Source organism: Piliocolobus tephrosceles, chromosome 15, assembly GCF_002776525.5.
Source record: "Piliocolobus tephrosceles isolate RC106 chromosome 15, ASM277652v3, whole genome shotgun sequence".
NCBI lineage: Eukaryota > Metazoa > Chordata > Mammalia > Primates > Cercopithecidae > Piliocolobus > Piliocolobus tephrosceles.
Genome location: NC_045448.1, coordinates 71,378,664 through 71,394,715, shown reverse-complemented (window position 1 = coordinate 71,394,715; position 16,052 = coordinate 71,378,664). Strand labels below are relative to the sequence as shown.

The 16,052-nt window shown below is 47.9% G+C and overlaps 1 protein-coding gene across 2 annotated transcripts in view; it reads left to right on the top strand.

Annotated features, from left to right (window-relative positions):
* Positions 1–16,052, top strand: part of ADD2 (adducin 2) — a 107,158-nt gene that overhangs the window by 37,103 nt on the left and 54,003 nt on the right. The gene's annotated exons all lie outside the window — the stretch shown is intronic.

Below are 16,052 nucleotides of genomic sequence, written 5' to 3'. Positions count from 1 at the left end.
CTTAAGTATGGAAATGGAGGCTGGAAACGGAAGCGTGGAAGCGGGCAGTGACCTGGCTGTGGTCACTGTCAGGGCTACTCTAGTTGACGTCTCCATCTCTCAGAAACAAGGTTTAAATAGCTCCTGATAGTCCAAGGGGGTATTTAGAAAGTGAAAGGACTGGAACTGCAACTGTGGTTGTTCCTTAGAAGCCACACATTTCAAAACTGTTGACCCCAATGACTCTGGATTCTTTTGGATTAAAACCAGAAAGGAAGCATGTCCTGCCATATTTTGCAGAGGTGTGGAGTACAGAAACCAAAACCCAGGCCAGTCACTGACAACTAAGTGTCCATGAGTCTTTTTTGGACAAAGCACACCACTCTTGGCCTTGGTTTCTTCATAAGTTCAATGAAGGGGTTGGGAAGAGGTTGGGCTATGTTTCAGTCAGGGTCTAACAAGGTAAATAGAAATTTCTTCAAGTGTTTCAACAGAGGGAATTTAATGCAGAAAATGTACACAGGTAATGAAGGAACTGAAAACCAACCAACCAACAAACAAGGCTTGGGGAGGTGGCCCAGAGACTTACCCTGAGGCAGAGGGAGGAAGGAGATAGTGTTATTCCAGCCCAGGGGCCAGGGTCACCCTGCAGAAACTGGAAGAAACATGGTGGGCCTCTGGCAGAAGCTGGGACCATGGAGGAGATATTTCTTGAGACAGTGCGTGAGGGAAGGAATGCCCTGGCATCTTCTCTCGTCTTCAGGCAGTGCCTCTAATTGCCCCCAACCCAGCATGGAGCCAGCTGCCGTGGGAGCCTGCAGGCGTCAGCAGGAAAGGCTGAGGAATGGGTAGGCCAGTGAAGGCCCAGCCCAGGCTGCCTTTGAAGTCCCTGTAACTCTGACATTCAATGAGAGCTGGAAGCTCAGCGTATCTTTGAGAGTTTGCCAGTGGAAAACCATGCCGACAGGCCCGAGTGATCTTCAGTGAGGCTTCCCTACTTCCCCACCATCAAAAATAAACATTGCCAAGGTGCCTTTTCTGCACTGGACTTGCCTATGTGGGAGTAAGACAAGGCAAGTCCTCAAGGAAGGTGTCTGTGTGTGGGTAGGAGGAATATGAGAAGGAGGAGATAGAAGAGGGTTTATGCCTGTGGGTGGAAAGGGACACATGAAGCCAGACCCAAAGGCACAGACACCAAAGGGCTTCTCCCATGAGCGGGGATGGTTACTGTCTGTGCAAAAAGTATATATCCCATCATAAAATAACTCACAAAAGGGAAATGTCCATAGCATGTTTTTCTAGAACATTTAATGTATTTTCACACACAATACCTTTTTCAGAGAGTGTCTTCAATCAATACCTGCCAAACTGGATTGATTTGGTATCAACTCACCTAATGCACCTCTTCTCAAAGGAGGACAAGCGGCAGGCACACTCTGACATCAGCCCAGGACTGACTCCTCACACATGTATCTCAGCTGTGGTGAAATTTGAGGTGCAGACTGACCCCCACTGTGGGCTTCAGGTTCTTTATCTGTAAAGCGAGGGAGTTGGGTATATGCTAAGGGCCTTCTCGACTCTGTCACACTAGAGCCCAGCCCAGAAACCCTGGCAGACAGATACTGGAAATGGCCCTTTAAGGCACCGGGAAAGAGAGCACATACAGGCCGTGGCCTATGAGGTCCAGACAGAGGGCACTGCAGTGGCCTCAGGGACAGACAAGGGTGACCAGCAGAAGCTCCAGGCATTTACTTGCCTTTCTTGAATATGACATGGGAAGAATGCAGAGCACAGCAGTGTTTCTCTGAATTTGCTTTTCTCTGCTATGCCCTTGCCCTTGAACCTCACAAAGCTTCTCCTCTCTCAACAAAAGGCCCCTACAGATCCACGGACGTCCTCGAAGGTCCCATCCTCCTGTTCTTATCCTGTCTCCCTTGCCTGACAATTCTGCATTCTATAGAGATAGAGTCTCCCTCTGTCGCCCAGGCTGGAGTGCAGCGGCACGATCTCGGCTCGCTGCAACCTCCACCTCCTGGGTTCAAGCAATTCTCCTGCTTCAGCCTCCCGAGTAGCTGGGATTACAGGCGTGCATCACCACGCCCAGCTAACTTTTGTATATTTTAGTAGACAGGGTTTCACCATGTTGGCCAGGCTGGTCTTGAACTCCTGACTGCAAGTGATCTGCCCACCTCAGCGTCCCAAAGTGCGGGGATTATAGGCATGCATGAGCCACCACACCTGGCCAATTCTGCATTCTAAAGATCCAAGGAGCCAGTGAGTCAAGGCAGGCTTTTCTGGGAGTTCAGGGAAGAAAACGGTCTGAGGGAGTGGAAAATCTGGGAATACTCATACAGGAGTCATTTTTGTCCTGACTCATCTACAGAGATGAGTAACAGCAGGAAAAGAAGGCAGTTTAGTGATGAATGGGAGGCACTGGAGCCCAGGAGAGGGAGAGGGAATTAGGCGTTGGGGATTGGAGGGATGGATGAGGAAGGGGAAAGTTCTGCTGGACCCCAGCCACAGAGGCAGGATCACATATTGGGGAGTGTTGGGGCTGGTGTGGGCTTTGTCTGGAGTGAGCGTTTCATGTAAAAGAGTGGGAGATGATTTAATGGTAGCTCAAGGAGCTTGAAAGCCACAAGATAACTGTATCCTATTGTCCTGAAAGAAATGGCACGGTTCCCGTCTTCCTGCTCTGAGTCTATGGCAGACACTGGAAATCAATCCTAGCATTCTTCCCACAGAGTGAAGGAGGACTGAAGCGCTTCAAAGGTAGCCACTACTGGCTACCTCTACACCTCTGAGTAGCCTGTACATGGTATAAAGCTTTGTGACCATTTGGCTGTGGACCACAAGAAGTCATGGATGGTTTTTCTGGAGCATTTTGAAATATAACCCTGTGTGTGGGATGCATTGTGGGGTGGGGGCTGGAGAGAGAGCAGTGGGAGAATCCAGTGAGGATGTAGGCTAAGGGCCATCTGTATCTCCTACCGATTCCTGTGTTGGGTTTAGCGGTAGACCAGCTTTTTAAAAATGTTGACATAGGCTCTTTTAGTGGGTAAAGCTACCTCCCCCATCCTGGGGCATGCATGCCAGGGGCCTCTCCTCTCCGTCTACCAAAATGAGCTGCTCAGTACCCAGTCACAGAAGAGCACAGGCTACATTAGAGGTGAGCTCTTGTCTTCTTTTTGGATCAAGTGTTTTTTGCCCATAAAAGCATTAACACGAAAGTCTTGATTTATACATTTCCATCAAGTTCATTGAAATTAGGAAACTGGAATTCTGTCACCAACATTTCCATTCTCCCAGGAATTATTCTGGGTCCTCCATAAGGCAGGGATCATAAAACCCTCCCCCGCCGGCCAGCAAAAATGATGCGACTACTTCTTGGTTGACCCTGTTAGGGAGTGATGAACTGGAGCAGTCAAAACCCATTAGCATTGCCCGGGTGAGCTACTATTCAATTCAGAAGCATTGATTGAGCCCAGGGACAAATGCCACTAAAGGTCAATGGCTTGCTTCCACTCTTTATCCCACAGCTGAAAGCTGGGCTCTCATATGCTGTCACCGGGGCCCAGCATTGTTGTGGCTGACTGGATCTACAACCTCTGTCCCTTTGTTTCCAGTGGTTTCCTTTGTCATCATGGTACTGCTGATGACAATACATTCTTAAACCTTGCTACTCAAAGTGTGGTTTGTGGACCAGCAACATTGGCATCACTGGGGGCCTTTGAGACACGCAAACTCTCAGCCCTCATCCCAGACCTGCTGAATCCGAATCTGCAGGTTAGCAAAATCCTCAGGTGGTTTGTATGTACATCGTGGTTGGAGAAGTGCCATGACAGTTTTGGAGGCCAGAAGTCCAAAATTATGGTGTCAGCAGGGCTGTGCTCCATCCAGAAGTTCTAGGGGAGAATCTTGCCATGCCTCTCCCAGCTTCTGATGGCTCCTGGTGTCCCTTGGCTTGTGGCTGCCTCACTCCATTCTCTACCTCCATCTTCACATGGCCATCTCCTCTGTGTCTGTGTCTTATAAGGACACTTGTGAAGGGATTTAGGGCTTACCTGGATGATCCAGGATGATTTCATCTTGAGATGCTTAACTTTATTACATCTGTGAAGATCCATTTTCTAAATAAGATCACATTCACAGGTTCTAGGAGTTAGGACACACACACACATATATATATTTCTGACAGGGAGTTGGGGAGGAATATTCAACCTAATACAGATTCCCTTGGAACATTCCCAGACAACATTCTTCCTAGGTCCTCACTTGTACTCACCTTCTTCAGCTAGTGTAGCCGAGTTTTCTGATTTACCCACACTGACTGTAAACTGTCAGATAAGACCAGCATTATTGAATGCTTCTTCTGTGACAGGCATTATCCTAAGTGTTTTACATGGATGAACCCATTTAATTGCAACAGCCCCTTGGGGTGGCTATCATAATTACCACTCTACTTTACCGATGAGGAAACTGAGGTACAGGGTGGTTCAGTAACCCTTGAAGCTTGGAAAAGTACACCCAAAATATAAACTAGGCAGACTGCAGGTAACTGAGGTACAGGGTGGTTCGGTAATGCTTGCAGCTTGTGAAAGTACATCCAAGATATAAACTAGGCAGACTGCACCGTCTTTGTTCTTCACCCTTATGGGATAATGCTTCTGAAATTACAAAGGGTTTAAAAGGTTATCTTCCCAACAGAAAGAAGAGGCAATAGAGGACAGAGATGACATCAGGGGACTTTGTTCCACTTTCTGGAGAGACTTGGGCACAAAGAAAGCCAAGATACAGTGTGGACATCTGTCCTGTCCACACCCAACACTGCATAAAGTTTGGGGCCCCCCAGCTGTTGGCACGTGGAGGATGTAGAGCACATCTCCCTCACCACTGAGTGGCTGGCACCTAGTACAGTGCCTCGCCTCTGTGTCAGAGGAGCACAAGCATGGCTGTGGCCGGCAGCAACCCTGAGTCCTGCAGCCTTAAGGGGGGCCCAAGTCAAGGCGACCCCAAAGCAAAAGCAGAGAGCCTGGCAGGGGGGCCAAGAGCCACAAGAGAGATGACAGCAGGCCTCCTTGTGGGGAGCTTGAGGGAGCAGCCCAGGGAACCATGCAACCTGGTCTGAGCTCCGGAAAACCCACATGCATGGTGTGTGGCGGGCAGCAGTATGGGGCTGGGTGAGGGCAGAGACATACTTGCCCTGGGCAGGTGCACTGCTTCATTAGGAAGCTGGCAGCTGAGCCACGTTCTGAAGCCCTCATGAAGAGGCTACCCAGAAATGCAGGGGGAACATTTTTATGGCAGAGGTACTGCAATGGCCACCATTTAGAAATGAGCACACAGTGGTGGAGGGGCTCACCCGAGGCCACACAGCTGCTGAGGCCCTCACTCCGCAGCACGGGTGGGCCCTGGAATGACAGGCGCATGGCAGAACAGTGCCTGGCACAGTGCTTGGACAGAGAAGGCACTTGAAAGTATGTATATTGAGTCCACCCCAACACCTTTTTCACTTAACACCACGAAGGTACATGTTTCCACAAGACAGCTTTTAATGCTATGCCATGTGTACATCAGGCAAGGAGGTCGTTAGGTGGATATTCACTGTGGCCTCATCACTGGGCATTTTTGGTCCATATGCTGCCTTGGGCTAATACATTCCATTTGTTTGCTAACCAGTATATGAAGCCTTATTGAATGTGCTTGAAATGCCTTAAGTGGTGAGAGGTGGGGTCTCCCCTTGCATTTACCCTCCTTATACCATTCGTGATTTTTGGCCTTTGTTTGTAGCCCTTTGCCATTTTTTTTTCCTCCAGGCCAAAAATCTGACCCCATTCTTTGAGTTCCAAGCTCAAAGAAGATCCTCCTAAGGTGCAAGTGTGTCAGGAGACGGCTGGGCACAGCATTTTGTGCTTGTAATTAATGGCCGTGTCAAGGGGGTCAGGGAATTAGCTGAAAAAACCTGTAACCCAGTCCAGACATTCTCACCAGGCATGCAAGCAGTGTTGTCACCAACACCGGGTGCTGCAGATTACCTGCTCAGACGGAAAAGCGGAGCCCACCATTTAGAGTGCGTATCAGCTAAAAATCTACCTATGTCTTGTAGTGCAGAAATTCAGCAGCAGACATAACCTGCCTGATTTTATTCAGCTCGTTTCAGATTCATTGATGTTCCCTTGAGAACATTTGATGGAGCAGTCAGCCCAGATGTGTGCTTGCTGACTAGATAAAATCCAGACTGTGATTAAAAAAAAAAAAAAAAATTCAGTTGTTGCAGTGTTAAGAACCCATATGAGGGATGATTTAATAGTAGCACCTAACATTTATGGAGTCCTTAGTATTTGTCAGACCCCGTGCAAAGCCTGTGCTTTCATATATTATCTTACATAATCCTCTGAGGAGGGACTGTTCTTCTCCACATTGGACAAAGAACCTGGGGTTTAGAAAAATTAAGCAACTTGTTCAAGGTCACAGAACTAGAAAGAGGCAGAGCTGGGATTCATTCCTAGGCCCTTCATGCCATTCAGAGCCTGGATTTGTAGCCATGGTGTGTATGGTGGAACCAATTCCCTGGGTCCTTCATGTGGAGAAATAGTTTGGGGCCTCTATGGAGTTATTTACCCCCTCCCCACCATAGTTCTTAATTTTCTCTCTACTCCCAACTTTGGGAAAACACAGGGCAGAATCAAATGGCAGATTTGGGAGTGTTCTTGTAGAGAGAATATAGGGGATGGGAACTAGCATTGATTGAACACCTACGATGTGCTATGTCCCTCTGCAGAACAAAAGCCCTTGTGGTTTTCATGGGCTGAGCCTGATCAGAAATATAGGTGGTGGGTCAATTTCCATTTTTATGTCATCTTGTTGCTTCTCATCTTAGTCTGGTCTTGCCTTATGACATTAAGCTCTTATTTCACAGTAGAAGAAGATGCTTCCTCAGCAGATGTACTGAGATATACACTAAGTGAAAACCTGTTTAGGGGCCATGCACATCAGTCTGCCTTGTTGTAACTCTCAGGACACTGTACTGGGCAGAAGCATGGATTGACAGCCCACAAATCTGGTCTACTGATAAGCCCTGAATCCACGTGTCAAGGGGCTCTCCCAAGGCCCTCATGGCCTGTTTCTCTTGTCTCATCCTTCAGCTCCCTGACCCAGTAGATGATATGCCATCCACCATGTAAAAGGCAGTCCCAAAGCAGTGACACCAATTTCTAAGTTGAGTTCCTTACTTCATTGATTCTAAGACACACATTTTCCCCCGCATTTCAACATCTTTGAAGTTGGGATGTGTCCCCCAATCAATGATGACTTATAATTATAGTTAGCAATGTTTTTTTTCTTTCTCAGTAATATTTAAAATAATTGGTGTGCCAATCAATCAAGGATGTCTTAGAATTGAAGAATACAGTCATGCCAATGCTCATTTTATTTTTACCCCTCTATCAAATCAACACCTGGGCTTCGATCTCTCAGCCTTCACTTCTGAGACCTACATCAAAGAAAGGTGTTCTGTGTGACTCACCTCCCATGCCATTCCTTTAAGCAGGAGATGTCCTAGAAGTGAGGCTGGCCTGGGTCTCTAGGATCTGATAGTCCTGTTATCAAATTGTTATCATGATGCGTATTTTTCATTCCCTCCTTCCTCTATCTTATTAATAGTTTTATGGCATTACAGGAAATTGCAAAGTGGGGGTCATATTTTAAGATTTGTGGGCTCACTTAAGTATTTATTTCCTTGAGTCTGATGTTAGTCACCAATCACTCCACCATCCAGAAATGAGTTTGATTGAATTTTAAGTTTTCTGTAAATGGACTACCCATTTTAAAAATCTGCATGTGGGATTGGGCTGGTTTCCTTGATAATTGTCCTTTTGTATCTCTAATTTTAATTGAACTAATCATTAAGGTAATTTCTTTGTTCATGTTAGTACAGAAATTGCCTGGACATATTAAAAGTCACTATTAATTATGTGTGCACCACACTCGATTTCCAGAAAACATGTGGCTTTCTCATCACATTTCGCCGGAAGCTATTTTCCCTGAAGGTTGTATCTTAGGGGACTTGATTTCACCTTATTTGAGAATAAAGGAAAACAATTAGAAATATCTTGAGAAAATACATTTCAGGGGAAGATAAATTATCTGGAGGACTCAAAAGGAGCATTTACCTCTGATAATAACCTGCTATAGGAAACAGAAGAATGTCAGAAAGCTGGTATCCTTAGTATATATGGCTCAAAAAGACATGGTTTCTAAGAAATAGAGTCATGGGGGGAGAATAGACTAAGATGAAAGATTTGAGGTGAAAATGGAGATAAAGTAAGGATAGTATGCAGAATGATAAAATGTTTAATATCAGCATTAAAATCCACATGAATTTTGCTCAATTAAAATCAGTGAAGTGGGAAATACTGACAAACTGTCAGAATGTAAGGAAAATGTCAACAACAGAATCAATGAGACGATAACAATAGATTTAGAGAGCAGAGATCCAACATATGGATAACTGGTGATCCTGCAGGAGACACTGGAATAAGACTATTCTGACCTAAAGACAGGTGGGAATGTGTTTTTCAGGGTAGGTGACCTGCCATAACAACAGCCTCAGAAACTCCAATCAAATAGATGCTCAGTGGGCTGCTTGCAGTGACTTCCCGTTTTCTTCCATTTGCTGGCTGCGTCATTTCCTAGAGCCTGGAAGTTTCCACTGCATCCTCTGCCTCCAGCAGGGAGGCAAGGGAGGAGTAAGGGAGTGAAGGCACCTCTGCTCTTAATTGCTTTGGCTGCTGGGGATGACATTATTTCTGCTTACTTTCTACTGGCTTACATTCCCTAGGGTCCTGTCCAGACAGAAGCAGGGCTGGGAAACATGGGCTCCCAGGAAGAAGAGGAAATGGGTTTGGGGGGCACATAGCATTGTCTCTGACACATTGATATGCAAACATACACACAGAAATATACAGAAGGTAAAATAGCTCTTACCTTAATATCCCAATAGTAAAATCCAATAAGTGAAGTGGAAAATACTGACAAACTGTCAGAATGTAAGGAAAATGTCAACAACAGAATCAGTGAGACGATAATAGATTTAGAGAACAGAGATCCAACATATGGATAACTGGTGATCCTGCAGGAGACACTTAGAATACAGAATCATCGGAGAGAGGAGTGAACAGTCAAACAACATCTCTCCTATTTTTGCCATCCTGTTCTTAACACCCTATCATGGCCTGAGCCTCACTGCTCAGGCTTTTGAGATGTCTCCACATGGATGTTCCAGAGCCCCATGTGAGCCTTTCGACCTCCTACCCTTAACATACTCCCTCTGCTTCCCACCATCTCCTCTCTCTGGGCCTACTAACTTTCCTCCTTCCCCTCCTCCACACCAGCACTCCCAAGTCTCATTTCAGTTTTGAATGTTCACAGCTTCGCCAGTCTGGAGAGGGGAGAGATAGTGCAGGATTACCCTCCAGTTTACATGCAAAATGTTCCTATTTTCTCTTATACCCAAACAGTGGGGGGAAATGCCCAATAAAAAGAACCCACAAAACAACTTCAACCTTAATGTGCCAAAGGAGCATTTATTCCCACCTCTTATGGCTTAGGATATGGCTTATTCTATTAGACAAAAAAGGATACATACCCAATAGCTGTTTCCTGGATTTCTTGACAGGGGGTGGTTGGGGATGGGGACAAGACAATCCTGTCACATGATCCAATGAGTTACACTTTACCTTCCTATTGAAGGACAGATGCTCTCAGATTGGGCCAAGGAGCGGAATCAACTGTTTCATGTTTGAATTTGATTGAGGTGAAACTTTTCAAAATATAGCTCCGCTGACTTGCCTGAAGGCAAAAGGCAGGCAAGGTGACTGCTTAAAAGTATCTGTGACTGGATTCCAGGACAGCCTGAGGTGCAACAGTAAATCAGGACAGTCAGCTCAATTAGACAGCCTTTTTGATGGGCTTTTATCCGCATAGTCTCCCAGTTTGACCTTTTTACTGAAGGCACTGAGTGTGGGAAGACTGAGCCCAGCCATCCTGCTAGCTCAGCACTGTCTCTGCATCACCAGGGCTTCTCCAACAACCCTTTCTTTCCTTTCACGAAGGCATGAGGTCCACATGGTTTTGTGATCAGTGGCAGAGGCTGCTGATGAGTGGGTTAAAGCCCAGTGCTGGAGCCTCGAGGTTAGGACCCCCGGTCACTTTCATGAACCTCCACCAGATCACTGTGCCCCAGTCTTGTAATCATCTCTCTGTGAGCCACCCCCCACGCCCCTGTCCTGGGCCTTTTGAGAAATGGGATTGCAGTTGCATCCCTTTGTGTCCCCAGTGGCGAGCCTGGTCCTGACCATGGCAGATCTTTTAGTGGAAGGATTGTATTGAGTCCATATGAAGCAAGTCTTATAGGTGGCTGTACCCACACTGCAGTGACTGGCAGCCCTGGAAGTGCAGGTGGGTGACCCACCACCAGCTGTCACCACTGTAGCCCACCTGTCCTCTTGAGGGGCCAGCGGATCTTCTATACCTAAAAGCTCAGCTCACTTTGTCAGAGTGAGTCCCAGAGGTGCCCACTCTCTCCCTTGCCTCCTAATCCGCATTTCTGTGCTGGGAAAGAGCTTGGTTCTGAGCCCTGCATGCCAGAAATAGGAAGTAGAATCATCCTTTCTGGTGCTGGCCGAGTCCTCAGGGCTTCCACTAGGAATATAGAACTTGGGCTCTGGCCATTTGCTGATGTCCATTCCCCTCCCCGCCCCACTTCCTACCAGGCCCCTGGCATCTGCTCACCTTTGTTTGAATGAGGGGCAGAAAGTGTGGTGAAGTAAAAGGAGAACAGGCTCTGGAGCTAGAGGGGTTCAAACCCAAGCTCTGTTGTTCACCAACTCTGCAGCCTGAATCAAGTCACCCAGGTTCCTGCAGTCTCAATTTCCTCTCCCGAAAAACCAGGATGCTGGGTCCTTCACTGCAGGGCTGGGCATAGCACTGGGCACTTATTGGAGTTTCACAGCTTTTGTAGATGGAATAATGTCTTTCTTCAGGATCTAACTCAGGACTTTGGTCCTCATAATGTGCACCCAAGGTTTCCAGTCTCCCTTCCCAAAAAGCGTTGAACACATTCATTTCTGATCACCTCGGCATTCATTGTCGGGGCCTTGTAGTGTGTTGGCCTTAATAGTTAATTACATATCTGCGTATATGTGCATGTATCTATGCATATTTCATTTACATGCATGTTTTTCATGAATACAAACATGACTGTGGGCCTCTAGCAGGCAAGGCCATGTCTCGTTTCTCCCAGCCATCTTCCCTCTCACATCAATTCCAGTTCTTGCTCACTCCTGAGCACCAACAGATACTTGACAGATTAACTGTTGATTTAGTTAGCGGGTATGGGAATGATTCCAAGTCCGTAAGAAAGAATACTCAGTCCATTCATTTCCCAACAGTCTAATTCCGGGATAGAAAAACAGAAAAACATTGCCTACCAATGATTAGGTTTGAGGCTGTTTGCTGGAGGGCTTTTAAAATTCACTGGACTTCACTAGGAATGCTTGCACCAGGGATGCCCAGAAATAAGTAACTTATGGGGCCTGCAGCAGTGAAGGGGTTAAAGGATTCTTCCAACTAAGATGGACATAGGCTTTACCATCGCTGTCCTGCCTCTTTCTCTCTTTCTTCTTTTCAACTATTTTTGGCTTAAATGATCACAGCAGTTAATACATAATCTAGAACTTTGTAAAATTCAGAAGTATTTGAAGAAATGATGATAAGCTTTCCCCATAATCCCACTGGCCAGAGGCATGAGCTTTCTCTTTATCTGAACACATCAGGCAGGGTGTGGTCCAGTCCCTTATTTAACTGTCTTCATTTATTCTGCGAAAGTAGCAGCAGCTCAGCCCTGACCGTCTCCTCTCTCACTTGTGGGAGTCTCATTCAGGGATCGGTGAGTCTGGCTTCTGACTTCAAGCCTAAGTCCTGGAGCAAATGCTACACTGTCCTTGTTGGGAGCTGACCCGTGGAACCAGGGCCTGGGGCTTTCAGAGGCCAGGACTGCTGACGGACCCATGGCCATGGCTGTTGGGGAGCACCTGGGAAGTGGCAGCTTGCGTCTTTCCACTTTGGGCTCTGGGTGCTGAGCCACACAGACTGTCTGTTCCTGTCTGGAGACTCCCCCACTGAAGTGGCAGGAGATGGCGCCTGCCTCTGCTCAGGGCACATGAAGCTTAAGTTGATTTTAACAAAAAGTCAGACAACTCGGGCATCTGTTACTCCCCTTATAGACCTTTGTTTCTCTTATAGCCACAAGGAACGATCCATAGAAATGCGATTTCATACTCTAGTGGTTACATGTACTTGGTCTTCAGTGGGACAGGGAAGAAGATGCTTGGTGACAGGAAGCGTGTCTCGTGATGTGTAGTCTCCAGCTGCCATCTTACCAGGGCGAATCCCAGCAGGGACCCTGCTGAGGGGCTGCAGAGGTGTGAGGAAGTGAGCTGGCCGGGCTGAGGGGGAGCTCCTGGCCTCCTCTGTGCAGAGAGGAGGGTCCCAGGCAAGAGAGTTGAGGGGATGCTCAAGGGAGGAAGTGAGAGAGAGAGAGAGAAGAGGGCAGGGCTGAACATGGGAGAGCCAAGGGGGTTGCTGTGTGTGTTGTGTGGTATGTAATATTACCTTCTTCTCTGTCTCCCCATAATTAATGTCAGATTTGTTAATATAAGAGTTGCAATCTGTTACTGGGTTCTGCCTCAAGTTAGGCAAGAAGGGTGGCTGAGGGACCAGCCACTGGGTTATATACCAAGACAAGAGGTGATTTGGGCATTGAGGCACCTGCCATGCACTCCTCTATGAACACTCACCACCTTAGCCTTCAGGGTCTGTCTCCTCACACTATCATGAGCTCCCCTCAGGCCTCACTTGCCGCTGGGACCTCAGGGCTGGACAGGGCTGCTTTGTTAAGCAGGCCCAGCTCTTCCCAATTTACCTTCAACTAACATTTGTTCAGCACGTAACTGGCACCAGGCTCTGTTGCAACAGGGAGGATAGAGAAATGCAGAGAGACAGGCCGCCTGCCAGGAGCTCACGGTAATAGATTGTTGCTGCCGAGCTGCAAGTGGAATGGAAGAGGCAAGTAACAGTGATGTGAGAGCCCAGGGCGGGGGTGTAGGGGGCAGGCTTCCAGAGGAGAGGACACCTGAGCTGCAGGGAGGAGGTGAAGAGAGGAGGGTGTTCCTGGCAGACTCCAGCCCCAACCAAGAATCTGCTTTGTGCCTCTTGGGTCCTGGGAATAGCCCCTGGAGAGCGAGGCAAATGCAGAGAGGTCAGGGGGCTGGGAGTAGAGGTGTCACGTGAGTCTCAGCCTCATTCTACAGGGTCGCTGTCCTCAAGGAGAAGGGGCCGGGCAGAGGGAAAAATGCACAGCTCCCAGCTGGGCATCAATGGGCTTGGATTGTTAACGTGGGGTGTGCATTTGGTTTGACAAAGCCCGTTCAGATTTAACATTTTATATTTGGAAAATGTGAAAAGTATACCTGCCATTTTGGTAATAAAGGCTAAATTTGATTAGGTTTTCGTTGGAAAAGCAGGGCTTTAAAGAAAAAAAGAAAAAGTTTAGGAACACTGCCCCTGGTGACAGAGATGGATTTTTAGCAGGGCAGTGTCAGGCATGGGCCAGGAAGGACTGTGGACCAGAGATCATTAAAGGATGGAGAGATGGAGGCATGATTCAGGGCTTGGCACTGCGGGTGGAGAGATATTTAGGACATAAAACCAGAGACCTTAGTGACCAATTAAATGTGCAGGGCAAATTGAGGGAGTCAAGGTGGGATCCCATGGTGGGATGCCTGGTTGGTAGGGGGCAGAGAGGAGGGGCTGGGGAGGCTGTGGTGTGGGGTGGGCAGGAATGATGGTCCGTTTGCAGGTTGACTTTTAAAGAGGCTGCAGGACACAGGAGTAGGCAAAGTTCCCTGAGTGTTTTAATGTCCAGGCTCACAGTCCAGAGCAGCCAACAAGGACTAGAATGCACTGCCCTAACTCCTGCTGCCTCACAGCCCAGCTTGACTGCGCACCAAAAGCAAGGGGCCGGTGGCTCTGAGGGCGCTGTGCCTCTGGTGCTCTCTGAACCACCAGGGGATGTCAGGCATCTGTTTTCACTACATGGGGCACCGTGGCTCACACTGTCCCTTGCATCTCCGCTCTGCCTGAGGGATGTGGGGGCTGGAAGCTGGAGAGAGCTAGGTTCTCAAAGCATGTGCTGGGAAGCTGAAGGCTGCACAAGGGGTGATGCTGTGCTTGGTACAGCAGCTTCAGCAGGCTCAGAGGGTTCTGTCTGGCCAGGATTATCTAAACTCCCCCAGGACAGCAGCTGGGGCCTCACTAGAGCAGCCCTGGCATTAGGCCTCTTTCTCTTCCTTCTCTCATTAAAGCTTGCTGATCTGGTGCCTGTCCTGCCTGCTCAGCCCAACTCCACGATCAGAGGTTTGACAGTTTCATTGCCACAGGACAATGGTTTCTAGATAATACACTTGCCTCAAATACCTCTCAGGACTATTTTCGTTTTAATCAGGGCATAACACCATAACCCAAGGAATGTGCTCTGATGGGGAATTTCAGCAGCAGTGGGGGTTGGGGTGGGAATTATTTTGTTCACTGTATATTTACATTGGGGATAAATGTTTGCTTTCTTACAAGAATGGTGCAGGCTACTTCTGGGGGCAAAGGATTAATTCTATTAGTAAACACAAAAAATAGCTGAGATTCTGAAAATTCAAATCTTAGCAGGTTATGGCCACAGGGCAGGCAGCCTCAGACCTTCTGGGGAAGGGGAGGAAGCTGGTGCTTAAGGCTGCAAGATTGGTCCTTAAGGAGGGCAGTGGAGATACATCAGCAAACCCCACCACTGGAGAAAGGCAGCATCAAGTGGTGGCTGGGACCCTGTTCTAGTTAAAAATAGAACCTCTGAGAGAAAGACCTCAGTCGGCACTGGATGTGCAGCGCGCAGAGTCTCGCTCTTAGAAGCAACTTACAAGTTCCTAAGTAGAATCGTGAGCATCAGGACTGGGCTCAGGGACCATCCAGGCACTGAAACACTGAGCCCCAGGCCCCCTGGCTGGATTGAGGAGGAGGCTGAGCATTAGTGGGTATGCAGGTGTCCTGGATTCCCACAGGCACATTGTACCTACCAAGATGAGTTTTCCTTGTCCCTCTTTGGTGGGACGAGTCTCTCCGAATGGCTCCACTCTGGACAGCACTGGGTCAGGGATGGACCTGAACTGCCAGTGAGCCAGAGCCATGGGCAGGCGGCGGTAGGGTGGGGGTGGTCAGGGATGCTGCCAGCCCTGGATGAGACAGCCCCCAGCAGCTCTGGGTCAGAACAACAGGATGTCCAAGTGAAAATGGAAAATGATCACTTGTCATCGCTTGTCTTTATTTTTAAACATTTTGACAATTAATGCTTTGAAGACCTTGATTCCTAGGAGTTTTGGACTAGTAACTCACCCTAGTTTGTAAGGTATTAACAACTTTATACTCCTCCTTAGTAGTACTTTAGGATCTATTATCCAGGTATTCGCTGGGGCCTTTCTTCCCCTGGAACTCTAGGTGAAATGGCCTTGAATTCACCCATGGACAGCCTGTGCAAATCTAAAACTCTCCCATTTTCCTGGGATGCAGTATTCTTCAGGCTGCTTCTGCGTCTTGGGCTGCATCCAAACATCACTCACATTAGCATCTGTGAGTTTAGCAGCTGTTAGTGAAGTGTTTTGGGGGTCTCAGGAATGGAGATCCTCCCAGCTCAGCAACTAGCAACCCCGTCTGGGCTCGTGCAGGAGTTCCACATTCTGCACCCTCCACTAGGCCAGGGCAACTGCTTTCCCTGGAGGTCTTGCCAGCCAGGACTCAGCAAAGAGATTATCCAATTCTTCTCTTTAAAAGGAATTTTTATCCCAATTGTAAAGATAATGCAGCTTTCTTTACCTTTTTTTTGAGACAGAGTCTCACTCTGTCCCCCAGGCTGGAGTGCAGTGGCGCGATCTCGGCTCACTGCAACCTCCACCTCCCGGGTTCAAGCAATTCTC